Raw genomic sequence first — 18,290 nt, forward strand, 5'->3', positions numbered from 1 at the left:
CATCCCCCTTTTTGGAGGTCCAGGAGCTGCTGCAGGCCTGGGAACAATGGGGGATTAATGCCCTCGCCAACCCCACACAGGCTGTGGGACTAACAGAGGCCACTGCCTGCCCTCAGTGTGAAGAAAAGAGGTAGCATTCTAAGAAACCGCAGTGGCGACCCTGGCCTGTGCTCAGCTCATTGGAACATTGTTCTGGGCACCAGAAACCTTGCAGGTTTGATTCCGGTCAGGGCGCATACCTACGATGCTGATTCTCCAGGAGGTAATCAATGCTGTTTCTCTCACATTGATGTCTCTCTCTTTCTCACCCTTCCTCTCTCTAAAGCCAATGAACATACTTTGGGGTGAGCATAAAAAGAAAAACCCGAAGTGACTGAAGTCGCCCAAGCCTGACCTCTCCCGTCGTTCTCCCCGGCCTTCTGCAGCGTTGACAAGGACAGCAGGAAATTAAACGGCTCGGTTTTGAGCAACTAAAGCCATGCGTTCATCACCACGATTCCAAATTGGTGACCTAATTTAATTGATGTCTTTTATTTTTTTATCTTTATTGTTGAGAGTATTACAAATCTCTTCCCCTTTTTCCCTCATTGCCCCATGCACCGGGTTCCCACCCGTGCCAGCCCTTCACCGCCCTGTGGTCTGTGCTCAGGGACAATGCACAGGCCTTCACCGCCCTGTGGTCTGTGCTCAGGGACAATGCACAGGCCTTCACCGCCCTGTGGTCTGTGTTCACGGACAATGCACATGCCTTCACCGCCCTGTGGTCTGTGCTCAGGGACAATGCACAGGCCTTCACCGCCCTGTGGTCTGTGTTCACGGACAATGCACAGGCCTTCACCGCCCTGTGGTCTGTGCTCAGGGACAATGCACAGGCCTTCACCGCCCTGTGGTCTGTGCTCAGGGACAATGCACAGGCCTTCACCGCCCTGTGGGCTGTGCTCAGGGACAATGCACATGCATAGAAGTTCTTTGGCAAATCTCTCCCCACTGCCCCCTGAGCCCCGCCGCCCCCCCTGGATTCCTCAGTCTGTTCCATGTTTCCATGACTCCGGTTCTATTTTATTCATCATTTATTGTCTTCATTAGGTTCCACATATGAGTGAGATCATGTGATACTTGTCTTTCTCTGACTGGCTTATTTCACTTAGCATAATCATCTCAGGTCCCTCCATGCTGTCTCAAAGGGTAAGAGATTCTTTTTTACTGCTGCATAGTATTCTGTGGTGTGAATGTACCACAGCTTTTTATCCACTCATCTACTGATGGGCACTTGGGCTGTTTCCAGATCTCAGCTATTGTAAATTGTGCTATGAACACAGGGTGCATACATTCTTTCTGATTGGTGCTTTGGGTTTCTTGGGATATATTCCTAGAAGTGGGATCACTGGGTCAATGGCAGTTCCATATTTAAGTGTTTGAGGAAACTGCACTGTTTCCATAATGGCTGCACCAGTCTGCATTCCCAGCAGCAGTGCACGAGGGTTCCCTTTTCTCCACATCCTCGCCAGCACTTGTCATTTGTGGACGGTAGCCATTCTGACAGGTGTGAGATGGAACCTCGTTGCCCTTTTAATTTGTATCTTTGGATGATCAGTGACATTGAGAATGCTTTCATATGTCTCTTGGCCATCTGTATGTCCTCTTTAGGAAAATGTCTATTCAGGTTCTCTGCTCATGGTTTGTTTGTTTTTTTTTAAATATATTTTTATTGATTTCAGAGAGAGAAACAGCAATGAGAGAGAATCCTTGATCAGCTGCCTCCTGCACGCCCCGCACTGGGGATCGAGTCCGCAACCTGGCCATGTGCCCTTCAGTCCACAGGCTGACACTGTTCACGGAACCACACCAGCCAGGGCTCCTGTTTTAATTGGATTGTTTTTTTCTCTTTTGTTGACTTGTATGAGCACTTTAGTTTTTTAAAAATTAACCCCTTACAGATGTATCTTTGGCAAATACGTTCTCCCACGCAGTGGGCTCCCTTTTCGTTTTGATGCTGGTTTATTTTGCTGTGCATAAGTTTTGAGTTTGATGTAGTCCCACTTGTTTATTTTTTCCTTAGTTTCTCTAACCCTAGGCAGTGTACTAACAAACATTCTGCTACGTGAGATGTCTGAGACTTAGCTGCCTACGTTTTCTTCTAGTATTTTGAGTTTATTCTTGTGTGCGATGTGAGTTGGTGGTCTGGTTTCACTCTTGCATGTACTGTGCAGTGTTCCCAGCACCGTCTGCTGGAGAGATGGTCTTTACACAGTGCTCTGTGCCCGGAGGCAGGGCCAGCACACTCACCACCAGGCTCTGCTGAGCTCAAGGCAAGGCCAGGCTTCCTGGGAAACCTGGGCCGTTTGGAGCGTCGGAGTTTAATGAGAGCCGTGGAGCCCGGGGCTGAAAGACGGCGCCTTCATGTTCTCCGCTCAGGGCCAGCAAGGCTCTCAGCGCCTCTTGCCTCACCTCCTTCCATTGCGGACCAACCCGGACCAGATTGCGACATCAAGCCTTCAGTGAAAAGGGATCGCACATCAGCTGATGGCTGCCCTAGCCGGCTATTTCCTGCCCAGAGAACCCCAGTCCACATTTCACACAAAAAAGGAAAAATCTGAGCAGAACTGGGCTTCTGCGTCATTGCTGCCTGTCGGGCCCCTGCTGGCCGCCAGGCTCAGGTGCTCCGCCCGCCAAGCCCAGGCCCCCAGCCCAGCACCGCGGCCCCAGAGGTCCCCCAGGCCTGGCCCGCCACTCGGTTCCCGTCAGGTTGTGCCGGCTCCTAACCGACAGCCACTCCCTCTTACTTTGTGGGCTCTCTCCGAATGCCTCAGCCTCTCTCATTCTCTCGCATTTACTGCGGCCTCAGTCGGCTCGGTGGGGAACCCCTGCTCGCTGAGCTCCTGGTGGGCCATGCCTGGTCCTGGAGCTGCAGGGCGGGCCTGTGCGGTGCTGGTGGAAGACTGGCTGCGTGGCAGCCTCTCTCACCGCTTGCCTCCTTCCTCTGCCGCCTGCAAACACTCCAGTCCCTGTCCCTTCACTATGGACAAGCCCTGAGGCCAAAATTGCTACAACAGCCCTGGTCGGTTGCTCAGTGGATAGCGCCTCGGCCTGCAGACTGGATTCCGGGTCAGGGCACAGGCCCGGGTTGCGGGCAGGGCGATCCCCAGTGGTGGGTGTGCAGGAGGCAGCCGGTCCTTGATTCTCTCTCATCACTGATGTTTTTCTCCCTCTCTCAGCCCCTTCCTCTCTGAAATCAATAAAAAATATATTTTTAAAAATGCCAAAACAAACCCAAAAAGAAAAAGGGGAAAAACCCGGACCTGGCCACGCTCCACAGACAAGGCTCCCTCTGGAGGGCGCCCTGCAGCGCGCCCCTCCCACCCTCCGCTGGCAAACAGCGTCCCTCCGGAGTCCTGCGGCTGCTTTCTGGGGGGGGACCTGGCTTCAGACCGTGTGGGGAGAAAGCCAGAGCCACGAGGGGAACCCAGGCCTGCCGGGTGCAGCCATGGGGCATCTCCATGCCCCAAAGTGTGGCCAGGAAGCCCCGCTGCGGAAGCCCCTAGGGCCCTGAGGATCCCGCCTTCCTCCCTCCCCCCGCCCCGCCTTCCCCCCCCCCCCCGCCCCCAGGCTGCCCTGAGCAGGTCCCGCAGCCAGTGCCACCCCCGCTGCGGTGATGGCTCAGAGGAGACCCCGCTCACTTGGTAAGTTTGCGACCAAGTCTGGTCCCCGGCCACGCTGGGGAGTGCCTGTCCTCCATGAAGGAACTTCCTTGATGCGGGGTGGCGGTCCCGCCGCCAGCTGGGAGCGCACCTCTCTGCTCAGCGTGCAACAGCCACCCCTGTGCAGGGTCCCCCAGACCTGTGCAGGGCGAGGCGTTCGCTGCCGGGGAGCCCAGCTCCAGGAGCGCCCACCTCTCTGGCTCAGTGAGCAGCCGGTGCTCCCCAAGACAAGCTGCAAACCTGGGGGTGCGCAGCCCCGCCGCAGTCTGGAGGGCTTGAGGGGGCCCCCAGGGACACTGCCCCGGACTGAGGACCGAAGGAGCTGCCCTGGGGGTGAACTCCGCGGTGCCGGGAACCCTGCGCTCCCCAGCCTGCCCCCCCACCCCCCGCCCCGCACTGGGCTGGAGCCTTCCCTTGCGGTCTCATCAGACCCCCAGGCTCCCAGGGCCCTGCCCTCCCGGGCAGCCGTGTGGGCGGAGGGTTAGGCCCCGGCCCGGCCCCCACACTGGAGATCACTAGCTCCTCCTTAAGGCCAGTCTGTGTTCTTGGGGCGCCTGGGCGTGTGATCAAAGCCCGAGTCGGGGCGGTCAGTGGTTGGGTGGGGGCCCTTGGAGAGGCAGGCGCTGAGGTTTGCCTCCTCACTCTCCCTCGCGGTCAGCCGCGCGCTCAAAGCCCCGCTTGCCCCTCCGTCCGCCAGTGTGCGCTTCCCCAGGGGGGACATTGCCAACCATCACCAACCGGCAGAGAGAGCACACGGAGCTCGGGCCACTGCTGCGCAAGCCGCTCTGTTCCGCGAGGGAGCCCCAAGCCGCGCAGCGCCAACCCCGGGAGAACGGGACTCGGGGCTGCCTGCCTGGCGGGGTACAGGCTGCCGCCCACCAGCTCTCCGCCTCAGCCTAGGGGACCGAGAAGCACCGCCCACGGCGTCTGTCCCGGGAGAACCGCCCTCTGCCTTGCTGGGTGGCTAGACTGTTGCCAAATGCAGTCCCCGCAGGGGCCGCAGAGCTGGCACCCAGCCGCCTCAGTCCGTGGGAGAGGCCGCCAGCAAAGCCTGTGTAGGCATGCGCGGCATTCCACACGCGAGCGCCAGAGTCAAAAATTAATGAAGTGAAATGTTGCCATTGGCGCTTCATTCACTCAGGTTATCCAATGGCATGATTTGCACAGACATTAGAAACATTGTTAAATGTCTACTTGGCTTTGCCCTGAAGCCTTTGTCACTGACCCAACATTTTCCCCAAATTTAAAGTGCAGAGCATGGGCTGCACATCAACCCTTGGGCCAGCGCGTGCTTTTCAGACGTTTGGCCCTGCTGTCTTCCTTTTGTTACCTTGTGTGGGTCCCTTCTGTATTTTGGATATTATCCGGTGTATCATTGGCAGATTGTTCCCTGGCAGTGGGCTCCCTTTTCACGGTGGTGGTGGTTTCTGTTGCTGTGCAGCAGCTTTTCAGTTGATGTGGCCCCATGTGTTTGCTTTCTCCTCACTGTCCTTTGCCCCAGGGGACGCACTGGTAAACATATTGCTACTAGAGAGAGAGTCTGAGATTTTGCTGCCTATGGTTTCAACTGAGATTTTTATGGTTTCACAGCTTACATTTATTTCAGTCTTTTATCCATTCATGTGCATGGTGTAAGTTGGTGGTCTAGTTCTTTTGTGTTTTTATTTTTTCTTGTTGTTGTTTTGCATGTATCTAACTTTCCCAACGCCATTTATTGAAGAGACTGTCTTGACAACATTGTATGCTCTTGCCTCCTTTGTCAAATATTAAATGAGTGTGATGGCTTGGGTTAATTTCTGCAGTCTCTGTTCTGTTCCATTGTCTATACGCCTACTCTTATGCCAGCAGCTGGCTGTTTTGATTACAGTGGCTTTGTAGTATAACTTGATATCTGGTATTGTGATCCCTGAAACTTTGTTCTTCTTTCTCGAGATTATTGCCGCTATTTGTAGTTCCATATAAATGTTTGGAGTATTTGTTCTAGCTCTGTGAAACATGCCATTGGCATTTTAATAGGGATTGCATTGACTCTATAGGTTGCCTTGGGTAGTATGGACATTTTAATGTGTTGATTCTACCAATCCATGAACATGGTGTATTCTTCCATATGTTTATATCTTCCTCTACCTCTTTTTTCAATATCCTATAGTTTTCTGAGTGCAAGTCTTTTACCTTCTTGGTTAAATTTATTCCTAAGTATCTTAATATTTTTGTTGCAATGGTAAATAGGATTGTTTGATTAGTTTCTCTTTCTGAGAATTTATTATTGTTGAATAAAAATGCCATTAATTTCTTGGTGTTAACTTTGTATCCTGCTACATTTCTGAATTTGTTTATTCAGTGTAGTAGGTTTTTGGTGGATTCTTTAGGGTTTTCATGTCATCTGTGAATAATGAGAGTTTTATTTTCTCCTTTCCAATTTTTATCCCTTTTTAAAAAATATATTTTATTGATTTTTTACAGAGAGGAAGGGAGAGGGATAGAGAGTTAGAAACATCAATGAGAGAGAAACATTGATCAGCTGCCTCCTGCCCGCCTCCTCCTGGGCATGTGCCCGCAACCAAGGTACATGCCCTTGACCGGAATCAAACCCGGGACCTTTGAGTCCGCAGGCCGACGCTCTACCCACTGAACCAAACCAGTCAGGGCCAACTTTTATGCCTTTTATGTTTTTTTCTTGTCTGATCACTGTGGTTAGCACTCCAGTACTATCTATAATAATAAAAGCATAATATGCTAATTAGACCGGAGTCCTTCCGGACAACCTTCTGGAAGAAGCTGGGGCTATGAGGGAAGCCCGGGTCCTGGGTGCGGAGGGAAGCTGGTGCTGGCAGCCGGGGGAAGGGAGGCCTGCTCTTGCACGAATTTCGTGCATCGGGCCTCTAGTGTTAAATAAGAGTGATGAAAGCAGACATTCCCGTCTTGTTCCTGTTCTTAGGGGAAATAGTCTCAGTTTTTGCCCATTGAGTATGATTTTGGCTGTAGGTTTGTCATATGGCCTTTATTATGTTGAGGTATAATTCCTCTATTCCCACTTTGCTGAGAGTTTTTTTTTGTTTGTTTGTTTGTTTTTTTAAATATATATTTTATTGATTTTTTTACAGAGAGGAAGGGAGAGGGATAGAGAGCTAGAAACATCGATGAGAGAGAAACATCGATCAGCTGCCTCCTGCACACCTACCACTGAGGATGTGCCCGCAACCAAGGTACATGCCCTTGACCGGAATCGAACCCGGGACCCTTCAGTCCGCAGGCCGACGCTCTATCCACTGAGCCAAACCGGTTTCGGCTTGCTGAGAGTTTTTATCAAAAAAAGGGTGTTGGGTTTTGTAAAATGCTTTCCCTATGTCTGTTGATATGATCATGTGGTTTTTGTCATTCAATTTGTTTGCGTGATATGTCACATTTATTGATTTGTGAATATTGTACCAGCCTTGCATCCCCGGGATAAATCCCACTTGGTCATGGTGTATGATCTTTTTAACATATTGCTTGATCAATTTGCTAATATTTTGTTGAGGATTTTAGCATCTGTATTCATCACAATATTGGCCTCTAATTCTCTTTCTTTGTATGTCTTTATCTGATTTTGGAATTAGGATTATGCTGGCCTCATAGAAAGAGTTTGGAAGCGTTCCTTCCTCTTGGAGTTTTTGGAATAGTTTGAGGAGGACATGTGCTAGCTGTCTTTGAAAGTTTGGCAAACTGTTCTGTGAAGCTGTCTGGACCAGGGCTTTTGTTTGCTGGGAGTTTTTTTGATTACTGCTTCAATATTCTCCGTTGTTATTGGCCTATTTGGGTTTTCTGATTCTTGCTGATTCAGTTTTGGAAGATTGTATTGGGGGGGGGGGAATTTGTCCATTTCACCCACATTGTACAGCTTGTTGGCATATGGTTGTTCATTAATAACGCATTTTATTTGTTTTTATTTATTTACTAGAACATGACAGAATTGCCCTGGCCTGTGTTGCTCAAAGGTTAGAGAGTCCGTTGACGCACTGTAGGGTCATGGGTTCAATTCCCAGTCAAGGGCTTGTACCTGGGTTGCAGGTTTGATCTCTGGCTTGGTCAGGGCGCATGTGGGAGGCAACAAATTGATGTGTCTCTGTCACATTTCTCTCTCTCTCCCCCCTCCCCCCTCCCTCCCACATTCTCTAAAAGGCAATGGGAAAAATATCCTCGTGTGAGGGTTTTAAAAAATAGAATATACAGGAATTTATCAGAGGGTAATTTACTCACAGGGGTAGGGTCAGAGCAGAGGACCCAGTAGTTCTGCTTACAGTTGTAAGACCCCCAGAGGGAGACCCTTACTCTATCCCACGGATCGACGGCAACCCCAATCAACCGCAGGAGGCGTCACTTGATGCAAACAGCAAGAGGCTTTATTCCAGTGCGCTGGGACCCAACTCGTAACTCACGCAAGAGCTGAGTTGAGCCCCGAGCAGAAAATTTTACAGGCTTATAAAGGCAAAAATCATACATTGGGAGGGGTCACACATGTGAGGGGGGAAAAGAGGACAAAGCCGCCAGGAAATTCCAACAGGGCTTGTTAATAACATGTGTAATGACAGGGCCTAAGTTTTCAGTCAACAGTCCCATCCGGTAATCTCCTATCCTGCTTTTCTTATCTGTCAGAGCACTATTTGCTCTGTCTGCTCTTAGCTCAGGGCTGTTTCCTGGGACAGGTTTAAGGGTCTTGTTCCCATCACTGGCGGAGGGGGAAGACCTTGGAGAGTTAAGATAAAAACAGACAGCTGTAAAAAAAAACTTTACTCTTTCAGCTAGGGTTTGCTTTTTTCCTGAAGCACCATTTTCCATTGTTGCTTTTTAATCTCTGGAGTTAAGAAGTCCAGGATTTGCCCAGATAAGATAAAGTAAGCAAAATTCTTTACCTTTCACAGTAATCTCGGCTGAAAGACCCTGTCACAGTCCTTTAAACAGCGGGGTGCGGACCGAGGGCGGACAGGCAGGGGAACACAGAGCGCAGAGGCCAGGGCCACCCGCCTGCCGGTCTTGTGCGGGATGATGGCTTGTGACCGATACTAGCAGCGATTTGGACTTCTCTCGGCGCCGCCATTGCCGCCATTTCTCGCAGAAACAGTTCGGGCTCCATCTGTGGGCACAGAAGCAGCAGCCGGGAGGGAGGCTCTGCTGGGCTCCCTGCGGCAGAGAGGTGACGGCCCAGCGCAGAGGAATCGGCGCGCGGTGGAGGCAGAGCTCACACCTGCGCGGACACGCGGGAAACATCCCCGCAGCCCAGAGGGGCGGCCTGAAAAGCAGGTGCAGGGATCCCGCCTGACCGTCACCCGGAAAGCAGCCGGCACTAGGATAACAGGTCGCTACCTGTGGATGGAAATGTACGTGACCGGTTCTTTTTTCACATCTGTATTGTTGAGCACCGATGTCCGCCATGGCCCCCTGCACCAGCTTCCCACCTGCCCCGGCCTTCACCGCCCTAGTGCCTGTGCCCGGGGAGGCAGGCTGCCCAGCTTTCCTTCACCTCCTCCGGCCCCTGCCTCTGAGCCTGCTCGGCTGCTCCGTGTGTCCAGGCCTCCGGTTCCCGTGGCGCAGTAGCTGGCAGTCGCCACAGCCAAGCCCGACGGTGACGGTGACGGTGACGGTGACGGTGACGGTGACGGTGTGCACGGGAGCCCTGCTCACACGCATCCCAAGGAACCGCGCATCCAGGCTACAGAGCGGATCAAAGCGCCGCGCCTCCGCCCGCTCCGCCGGCCCCGCCCCGCCGGCCGCGCCCCGCCCCGCCGGCCCGCTCCCCGCCGGCCCCGCCCCGCCCTGCCCCGCCGGCCCGCTCCCCGCCGGCCCCGCCCCGCCCTGCCCCGCCGGCCCGCTCCCCGCTGGCCCCGCCCCGCCGGCCCCGCCCCGCCCCGCCCCGCCCCGCCGGCCCGCTCCCCGCCGGCCCCTCCCGTGTCTCTGAGGAGAAAACAGCGCTCACCACTGCTCAAGCTGCCTTCTCTCTCACTTGCTGAACGTTGTTTTCTGCAGATAAGACCCACGTTTACGCATTTTTCATACGGAGACAAGAATAATACACATTTTGAGCTACTTTTAAAATGATATACAATTTTTTATTGTGAACTCGATAGTATGTGTATTCGTCCTGATGAATTTTCAGTACACTCGCTAGTTCTCTGTACATGATAGTTTCTATATTTAAAAATTTTAATTTATTTCTCATTTTTAAATATTTTTATATTCTTTATTTTTATTTTTGCATTTAAGCATAATTTTATTGTTGATAGTATTTACAGATATCTCCCATTTCCTCCCTTTATCCCCCTCCTCCCAGCCCCTACCAACCCCCCCTATCGCCCGTGTCCATGGGCTCTGCATAGAAGTATGTAAGTTCTTGAGTTTATCTCCTCTCATCCCCCAACCCCACATCGAGGTTCGTCAGTCTGTTTCATGCCTTCCTGCTTCCGGTCTTATTTGGTTGGTCAATTCATTTTGTTCATTGGATTCCACAAATAAGTGAGATCATGTGGTATTTGTCTCTCAGTTGGCTTATTTAACTTAGCATAATACTTTCTAAGTCCATCCATACTGTCCCAAAGGATTAGAGATCCCTCTTACTTTTTTCTTTCTTTTGTTAGTCCTTAATTGAGGATATTTTTCCATTGACTTTCAGGGAGAGTGGAAGGGAGAGGGAAAACAGAGAGAAACATCAATGTGAGAGCAACACATCGATTGGTTGCCTCCTGCACAAGCCCTGACCAGGGCCGGGGCTAGGAAGGAGCCTGCAACCAAGGTACATGCCCTTGACCAGAATTGAACCCAGGACCCTTTGGTCCGCAGGCTGATGCTCTATCCACTGAGCCAAACCAGCTAGGGCAAGATCCCTCTTTTTTACTGTATTCCACGGTATAAATGTCCCACAGCTTTTTTATTTTATTATTAATTTTGTTACAGAATTTACTAGGTGACCAAAAAATACACAGGAGTACTCGGAGATTCAGGACAAACCCATTTATTTCCAGATGTTTCACCTGTACTAGCACCGTGACTCGGGGGTCAGTTCTCCAAATCCTGCGTCCGTTGAATATGGAGCAAGCTTTCCCATTATACCCTTTGGTTTCTTTGTTCCCCAAATATTGATCAGACTTCCGGACCTTTCTCGGGCTCTGCAAAAAGCCACATGTGTTTGGATGGGGGACGTGAGATCACACCTAAAGGCCTGGCCTGGCGCCAGCGCTGATAACCCCCTCTGGGGGTTGTGTGCGGTTCATGGTTTATGGCGTCTGTAAAATGGGAGTATTTGGGTAAATAGGTCTTGGCAAGACCAGATAATTAAGGAAGGGGCAGTGAGTTAATTATTGGTTAGCAAGAATGTGCATTAGAAGGCAGGTTACTGGACAGATTCAGATGGCTAGCCCCGCCCCCACCAAATGTATTTTTATGTTCCCCAACAATTTGACATCTCCAAGGTCAATTCCATCACATTGGCTTTGTCAGAAGCTACCATGTATGGCCCAAGTTTAAAATGGAAACTATTATATTATTTCTCGTGTAAGAACAAAGCTGCTCTTTAAAGATATAAAGTCTCTAAGAATTTTTAAAAGTCTTCTTTATTCCTTTTTTTATATTTACTTTTATAAACCAGGAATGGTGATTGAAAGTAACCAAAATTTTCTTGAGCAGTTATTTAAAACTAGTGGCTCGGTGCATGAAATTTGTGCACGGGGTGAGGGGAGGGCGTTCCCTCAGCCCAGCCTGCACCCTCTCCAATCGGACATCCCTCTCATAATCCTGGACCGCTGGCTCCTAATCCCTCACCTGTCTGCCTGCCTGGTTGCCCCTAACTGCCCCCCCCACTTGCCGGCCTGATCACCCCTCACTGCCTCTGCGTGCTGGCCTGATCACCCCTAACTGCCTCCCCTGCTGGCCTGGTTGCCACTAACTACCCCCCACTGCCGGCCAGGTCACCCACAACTGCCCCCTCCCTTGCTGTCCTGATCGCCCCTCACTGCCCCCGTGTGCTGGCCTGATCGCCCCTAACTTGCCCCCCCTGCCGGCCTGGTCACCCCACACAGCCTGCAGCCTGCTTGTTCAGCCGTTTGGTCGTTCCTCACTAACACCCCTGCTTGGCCTGGTTGTAGGCAGCCATCTTGTGAGGGTGTCAGGGTTAATTTGCATATTACCTCTTTATTATATAGGATATGAGTGAAATTTTAGTTTTTTCTGTCTGACTTATTTCACTTAGCATATGTTCTCAAGGTCCACCCGTGGTGTTGCACATGGAGCTGTTTCATCCTTTCTTAGGCTGAGCAGTACTCCATTGTGTAGATGGACCACAGCTTCTATACCCAGTCCTCTGTCGTGGACACTTTGCTTGTTTCCATGTCTTGGCCACCATGAAAAATGCTCCAGTGGACACCGGGGTGCATGTATCTTGGCGAGGGCATGATTTTGAGGGTTTCGGTGTATTCCCAGGAGAGGGATTGCTGGGTCGTACGGTAGCTCTATTCTTAATTTTTTGAGGACTCTCCAGGCTGCTTTCCACAGTGGCTGCACCATCTACATTCCCACCACCAGAGGATGAGAGTTCCCTTTTCTCCACAGCCTCTCCAACACGGTTATTGCTTGTCTTGTTGATAATGGCCACTCTAACAGGTGTGAGGTGGCATCTCAATGTAGTTTTGATTTGCATTTTCCTAATTGCAAGTGAGGTTGAACATCCATATTGTCTGTATGTCTTCTTGGGAGTGGTGTATTTTCAGGTCCTCTGCTCACCTTTTGATTGGGTTTTTGGTATTGAGTTTTACGAATTCTTTATATATTTTGAAAATTAAACCTTTGTCGGAGCTACTGTTTGCAAATGTCATCTCCCATATGGTTGGCTGCCTCTATGTTTTGTTGTCCGTTTCTTTTGCTGTGCAGAAGCGTTTGAGTTTGATATAGTCCCATTTGTTTATTTGTTACTTTACTTCCCTTGCCTTTGGGATCACGTTAATAAATTGTCTTCTATGACCAAGGTCTGTAAGTCTGGTACCTATATTTTCTTCTATGTAACTTATTGTTTCGGGTCTTATATTTAGGTCTTTGATCCATTTTGAATTGATTTTTGTACATGGGGACAAACTAATCCAGTTTCATTTGTTTGCATATGGCTTTCTATTTTCTCAGCACCATTTATTGAAGAGACTACCTTTACCCCATTGAGTGTTTCTGGCTCTTTTGTTGAAAATTAACCTGTGGTTTTGTAGCTGGACTCTGTTCTGTTCCATTGATCTGTGTGTCTGTTTCTCTGCCGATACCATGCTGTTTTGATGATCTTGCTCTGTAGTATAATTTGAAGTCAGTTCTTTTTTCTCAGGATTGCTTTGGCTATTTGGGGTCTTTTGTGGTTCCATACAAATTTGATGATTTCTCATTCTTTCTCTTTAAAAAATGACATTGGGATTTTGGTGGGGAATGCATTAAATCTGTATATTGTTTTGGATAATATTGATAGTTTAACTATGTTAATTCTAATCCTTGAATATAGGATATTTTTCCATTTTGTTGTGTCTTTTTCAATCTCTTTTAATAATGCTTTGTAATTTTCACTTTCTTTGTTAAGTTTATTCCTTGGTATTTTATTCTTTTGTTTGCAATTGCAAAATGATGTTTTTTTCATTTCTTTATCTGAAGTTCTGTTGTTAGTAACGGGGGGACTTATACTCTGTGTAATAGTTAGAGTACCTGAATTAAACTGGAAAGTAATCATATTATTTTAAATCTTAGAACACATATACTTATGTGCATAGGGGGTTAAGCTTTTCTTCAAGTTTCCTTTCCAAGGCCTGTGCGAAGTGATTGAGCAGGTGACTCAGCTGTGAATCCAGCAAGCAGAACCGGTCAGCATGGTCAGACGACCCACCTGGAATCAAAACATCATCTCATCACCTGATGACTAAGGACAATAGCTGACATCTTCGGACCCCCCGGACTGCACATTGCACCCTAGCCCCTCCCCCTATGTAATCCTGTCCCTGCACCTGCTGGAAGGCAGAATTTGATGCTTGTAAGCACCCTGTCTTCTTGGTTGGCTAGCCTCCTCAATAAACACATAATATGATCCAACCCTGCCTTTGTTACTGGACACAGCGGCAGGCAACCCGAGCCCACCCGGAGGTTCCCAGTAACATTAGTGTACAGACAGGCAATGGGTTTTTGTACATTGATTTTGTATCCTGCAACTTGAATGTATTTGTTATTTTTTTCTACTCCACTCATCTGCTGATGGGCACTTAGGCTGATTCCAAATCTTAGCTATTGTAAATGGTGCTGCTATGAACATAGGGGTGCATATGTCCTTTCTGATTGGTGTTTCTGGTTTCTTGGGATATATTCCTAGAAGTGGGATGACTGGGTCAAATGGGAGTTCCATTTTCAGTTTTTTCAGGAAACTCCATACTGTTCTCCACAGTGGCTGCACCAGTCTGCATTCCCACCAGCAGTGCAAGAGGGTTCCTGTTTCTCCGCATCCTCACCAGCACTTGCAGTTTGTTGATTTATTGATGATAGCTGTTCTGACAGGTGTGAGATGGTACCTCATTGTTGTTTTAATTTGCATCTCTCAGATGATTAGTGACTTTGAACTTGTTTTCATATGTCTCTCGGCCTTCTGTATGTTCACTTTGGAAAAGTGTCTATTTGGGTCCTTTGCCCATTGTTATTTGATTATTTATCTTCCTTTTGTTAAGTTGTATGAGTTCCTGGTAAATTTTGGAGATTATGCCCTTAACATTGGCAAATATGTTTTCCCATGCAGTAGGCTTTCTTGTTGTTTTGTTGATGGTTTCTTTTGCTGTGCAGAAGCTTTTTATTTGGATGTAGTCCCATTTGTTCATTTTCTCCTTAGTCTCCATTGCCCTAGGAACTGCATCGGTAAAGATATGGCTACGACATGTATCTGATATTTTGCTGCTATGGGTTCTTCTAAGATTTTTATTGTTTCCCATCTTACATTTAAGTCCTTTATCCATTTTGAGTTCATTTTTGTGTATGGTGTAAATTAGTGGTTTAGTTGCATTTTTTTTTGGCATGAACCCTTCCAATTTTCCCAGCACCATTTATTGAAGAGACTGTCTTGATTTCATTGTATGCTCTTGCCTCCTTTGTCAAATATTAATTGAGCATAATGGCTTGGGTCGATTTCTGGGTTCTCCATTCTGTTCCATTGGTCTATATGTCTGTTCTTATGCCAGTACCAGGCAGTTTTGAGAACTGTGGCTTTGTAATATAGCTTGGTATCTGATATTGTGATCCCTCCTACTTTCTTCTTCTTTCTCAGGATTGCTGTGGCTATTCGAGTCATTTTATTACATATGAATTTTTGGAGCATTTGTTCTAGGTCTGTGAAATATGCTGTTGATATTTTAATGGGGATTGCATTGAATCTATAAGTTGCTTTAGGTAGTATAGATATTTTAATGATGTTGATTCTACCAATCCATGAACACAGTATATTTTTCCACTTGTTTATTGTGCCGGGCCAGCACAGCCAAGGGTTCGGTGAGCCTGAGGGGGGACTGTGAAGGATCAAAGAAAAGACAGACAAAGAGAATAAGCTGGGTCTAGGTGGATCTCCAATGCCTGAGAGAGACCAAGAGGCAAGCTGATGCTTTATTTTATAGCCAGAGGTAAACAAGGAAGTGGTCACCATAGTTACAGTGTTCTTGTGAGTTTCACTTGTTTTGGCAGCACTTGCTGCACCTCCCACAGCCCATTAGCTACCCAGATAGGATCTAGGGAGTGTGATAAGGTCAAGCTTAATTATGCTAAGAGAGTTGTGCCCTCTAAGCTGGGACTTATTTGTGGCTTTGCCACAGGTCAGTCTGAGGCTTAACCCTATAGCCGCTCCCTACAGTTTATGTCTTCCTCTCTCTCTTTTTTCAATATCCTATAGTTTTCCAAGTACTGGTCTCTTACCTCCTTAGTTAAGTTTATTCCTAGGTATCTTAATTTTTTTGGTGCGATGGTAAATGGGATTGTGTTTTTAGTTTCTTTTTTTGTCAGCTCATTATCGGTGTATAAAAAAGCCATAGACTTCTGGGTGTTAATTTTGTATCCTGCTACATTGCCAAGTTCATTTATTAAGTCTAGTAGTTTTTTGATGAAGTTTTTGGGGTTTTCTATGTACAATATCATGTCATCTGCGAATAATGACAGGTTTTTTTTTCCAATTTAGATGCTTTTTATTTTTTCTTGTCTGATCGCTTTAGCTCAGTAGTTCCCTCTTAATCTCCTTAATTGCATGCTTCGTTTCCAGGATTTTTGATTGTTTCTCTTTTAAAGTTTCAATTTCCTTGTTTTGTTCATTGATTTGTTTCTTAAGTGCACTGAATTGCCTGTTTGTATTTTCTTACATCTCACTGAGTATTTTCAGAACTGCAGTCTTAAAATCTCTGTCATTTATATTACATATTTCCATGAGTTCCACCCTGCTCTCTGGATATTTTTCATTTTCTTTCTGGTTATCTTCATTACTGTGGTTCTTCATGGTGTTTGCTGTCCTCCTTTCCTTATGCGTCTATTTCTGAAGAGGCCTTTCTGCTATTTTCCAATAGATGCACAGATTTTTACCTCTGTGGTCTCCCAGTGCTGAACCGGCTCAACTTCCATAAAAGTGCAGCTGTGCCGCCTGGGGGTGGGGTTTGTGTTGCTCTCACCTTAATGGCGACCCCTGACCTCCACGGGTCCCCCCCAAGCACCCCTCTTGGGGCTCAGTCACAGGGAAACAGGGTTCTGCCTCAGCAGCTCTTGCTTTACAGACCACATGCTCCTGAGCCCGAGCCCGGGGCAGTGGGAGGGGAGTTTGGGGAGCTCGAGCAGCAGCAGGGCTCTGTGGTCCGTTTCTCTGAGACGCCACCGCCCAGCCCTACAGTGGGGAGCTGCATGGGGGAACCCCGTGCTCTGCCAGGCGGCTGCCCACTCAGACACTGTCACTCTCTCGCTGCTTGCAGCCCGCCCTGCTGGACCTCCCCCCCCCCCCCCCGCCCCCCACCGAAGGAATTTCCTGCTACTGCGTTTCCTCCCCTTTCCCAGCCCAGCCACTAGCTCCCCTGCAGGGCTGCCTGTGTGGGCCACCTGTGCTTTTCTCTTTTCTCATCTCCCCATTCATTCCCTCCCGGGAGCCCACCTTCACATGTGTCATTGTGCAGGTCTCTCAGGCATGCCTCTGTGTGAGCAGGGATCTCTATTGAATTATATATTGCTAACTTGTTGATATTTCAGGGGGAGGGAAAAACATACACCCTTACACCACCATTCCACCGAGGTCACTCCAAAAGGATGACAGTAAAACAAATGCACTTATTCACCCCACAGCAGATCCCCACTTGTCTATTTATTTGGTTCATTAAAATTTGTTACATTTACTAAACTGTCATGTTTTACTCCCAATTCATGTTACGAAGCCTTCATCTTTCATTTCCAGAAAATTCTAGGGAACTGACAAGCCTAAGGCAGGTGCCCTCCTTAACGGTCACAGATTTCTCCTTCTCTGGATAGAGGGCCATGCATTGCAATGCTGACACAGCCATGAGACCAGGAACACACGATACTGAGAACATGGGTCCGCAAGCGTCAAGGTGACTCCTTGCCAGCAGGGAATTTGCTGCCTGTGGCTCTCAGAGCCGCCTTTCCACTGGCTTCCTGTTTCTGCAGGAAGGACTGTCTTTACCCGGGAGCCTGTTGGCTGAGGGCAGGGGCTCACAATGAGCAGGTGTTCACAGAGCAAGGAAATCAGAGGAAACACGCCCGCCTGTGGCCACAGAGACAGAGAGAACCAGCAACAGGCAGGGGTGGGTGCAGACAGGGAACAGGAGTTGCAGCCATGTTGTTTTTCGTTTACAAAGAGACGTTAGTCTCTTACCTCCTGAGCTTTGGCATCAGCCTCCCATTGACAATTCCATTGATCTTCCAGGAAAAAGCTGCGCCCAGAGGATACCGTGTCTGCCTGTGGGAGGTCGCCAGGCTGAGAACAAGCACCGAGAAACATTCCAGCCGCCCTCAAAGCAGAGACGCTTGGAGAGCCTTCCGACCTCAGCGTGGTCACAGGGTGGGTGCAGGAGTGATGGCGGAGTGCAGGGAGCAGCCGGAGGCAGACAGGCTCTGTCCTCACGCTTCACTGACGTGGAACATTGCCGAGGTCTCCCCACGTCAGGCCCTAATGCTCAGCCCATTTGGTGACAGGACCTCAGAGAGTCTTGGGAAGCATTTTTGCCAGACGTGAAGCCCGGGCTCCATCTGGCATGGCTGCGGGCAGACCTTCCAGGTCCGAGTTCCTGCGGCTGCTGTTTGGTTGCTTTTGTTGCCAGGCCACCCGCTCATCTTTGCGGTGCTGCTTCCTCTCTTATACACGCTGTCGATCCTGAGCCCTGAAAGCACCGGCCGAAGAGGAGTCAGCACAGTCTGGAGGCAAGACGTATAAACACAAGTGAGAGCAGGAAGCAGGGTTTGGTGCTCCCTCTCCCCTTGGCCACAGTTCAGTTCGCTGGAGAAGTCAGAACACACATGTGAGACTGCAGGGAAAGGGGAAATGAGATGGGGACTTCAAAAAGGAGAGACAATGGTGTGAAAGCCCCAGAT

This window comes from Plecotus auritus, assembly GCF_963455305.1.
Source record: "Plecotus auritus genome assembly, chromosome: 11".
Classification (NCBI taxonomy): Eukaryota; Metazoa; Chordata; class Mammalia; order Chiroptera; family Vespertilionidae; genus Plecotus; species Plecotus auritus.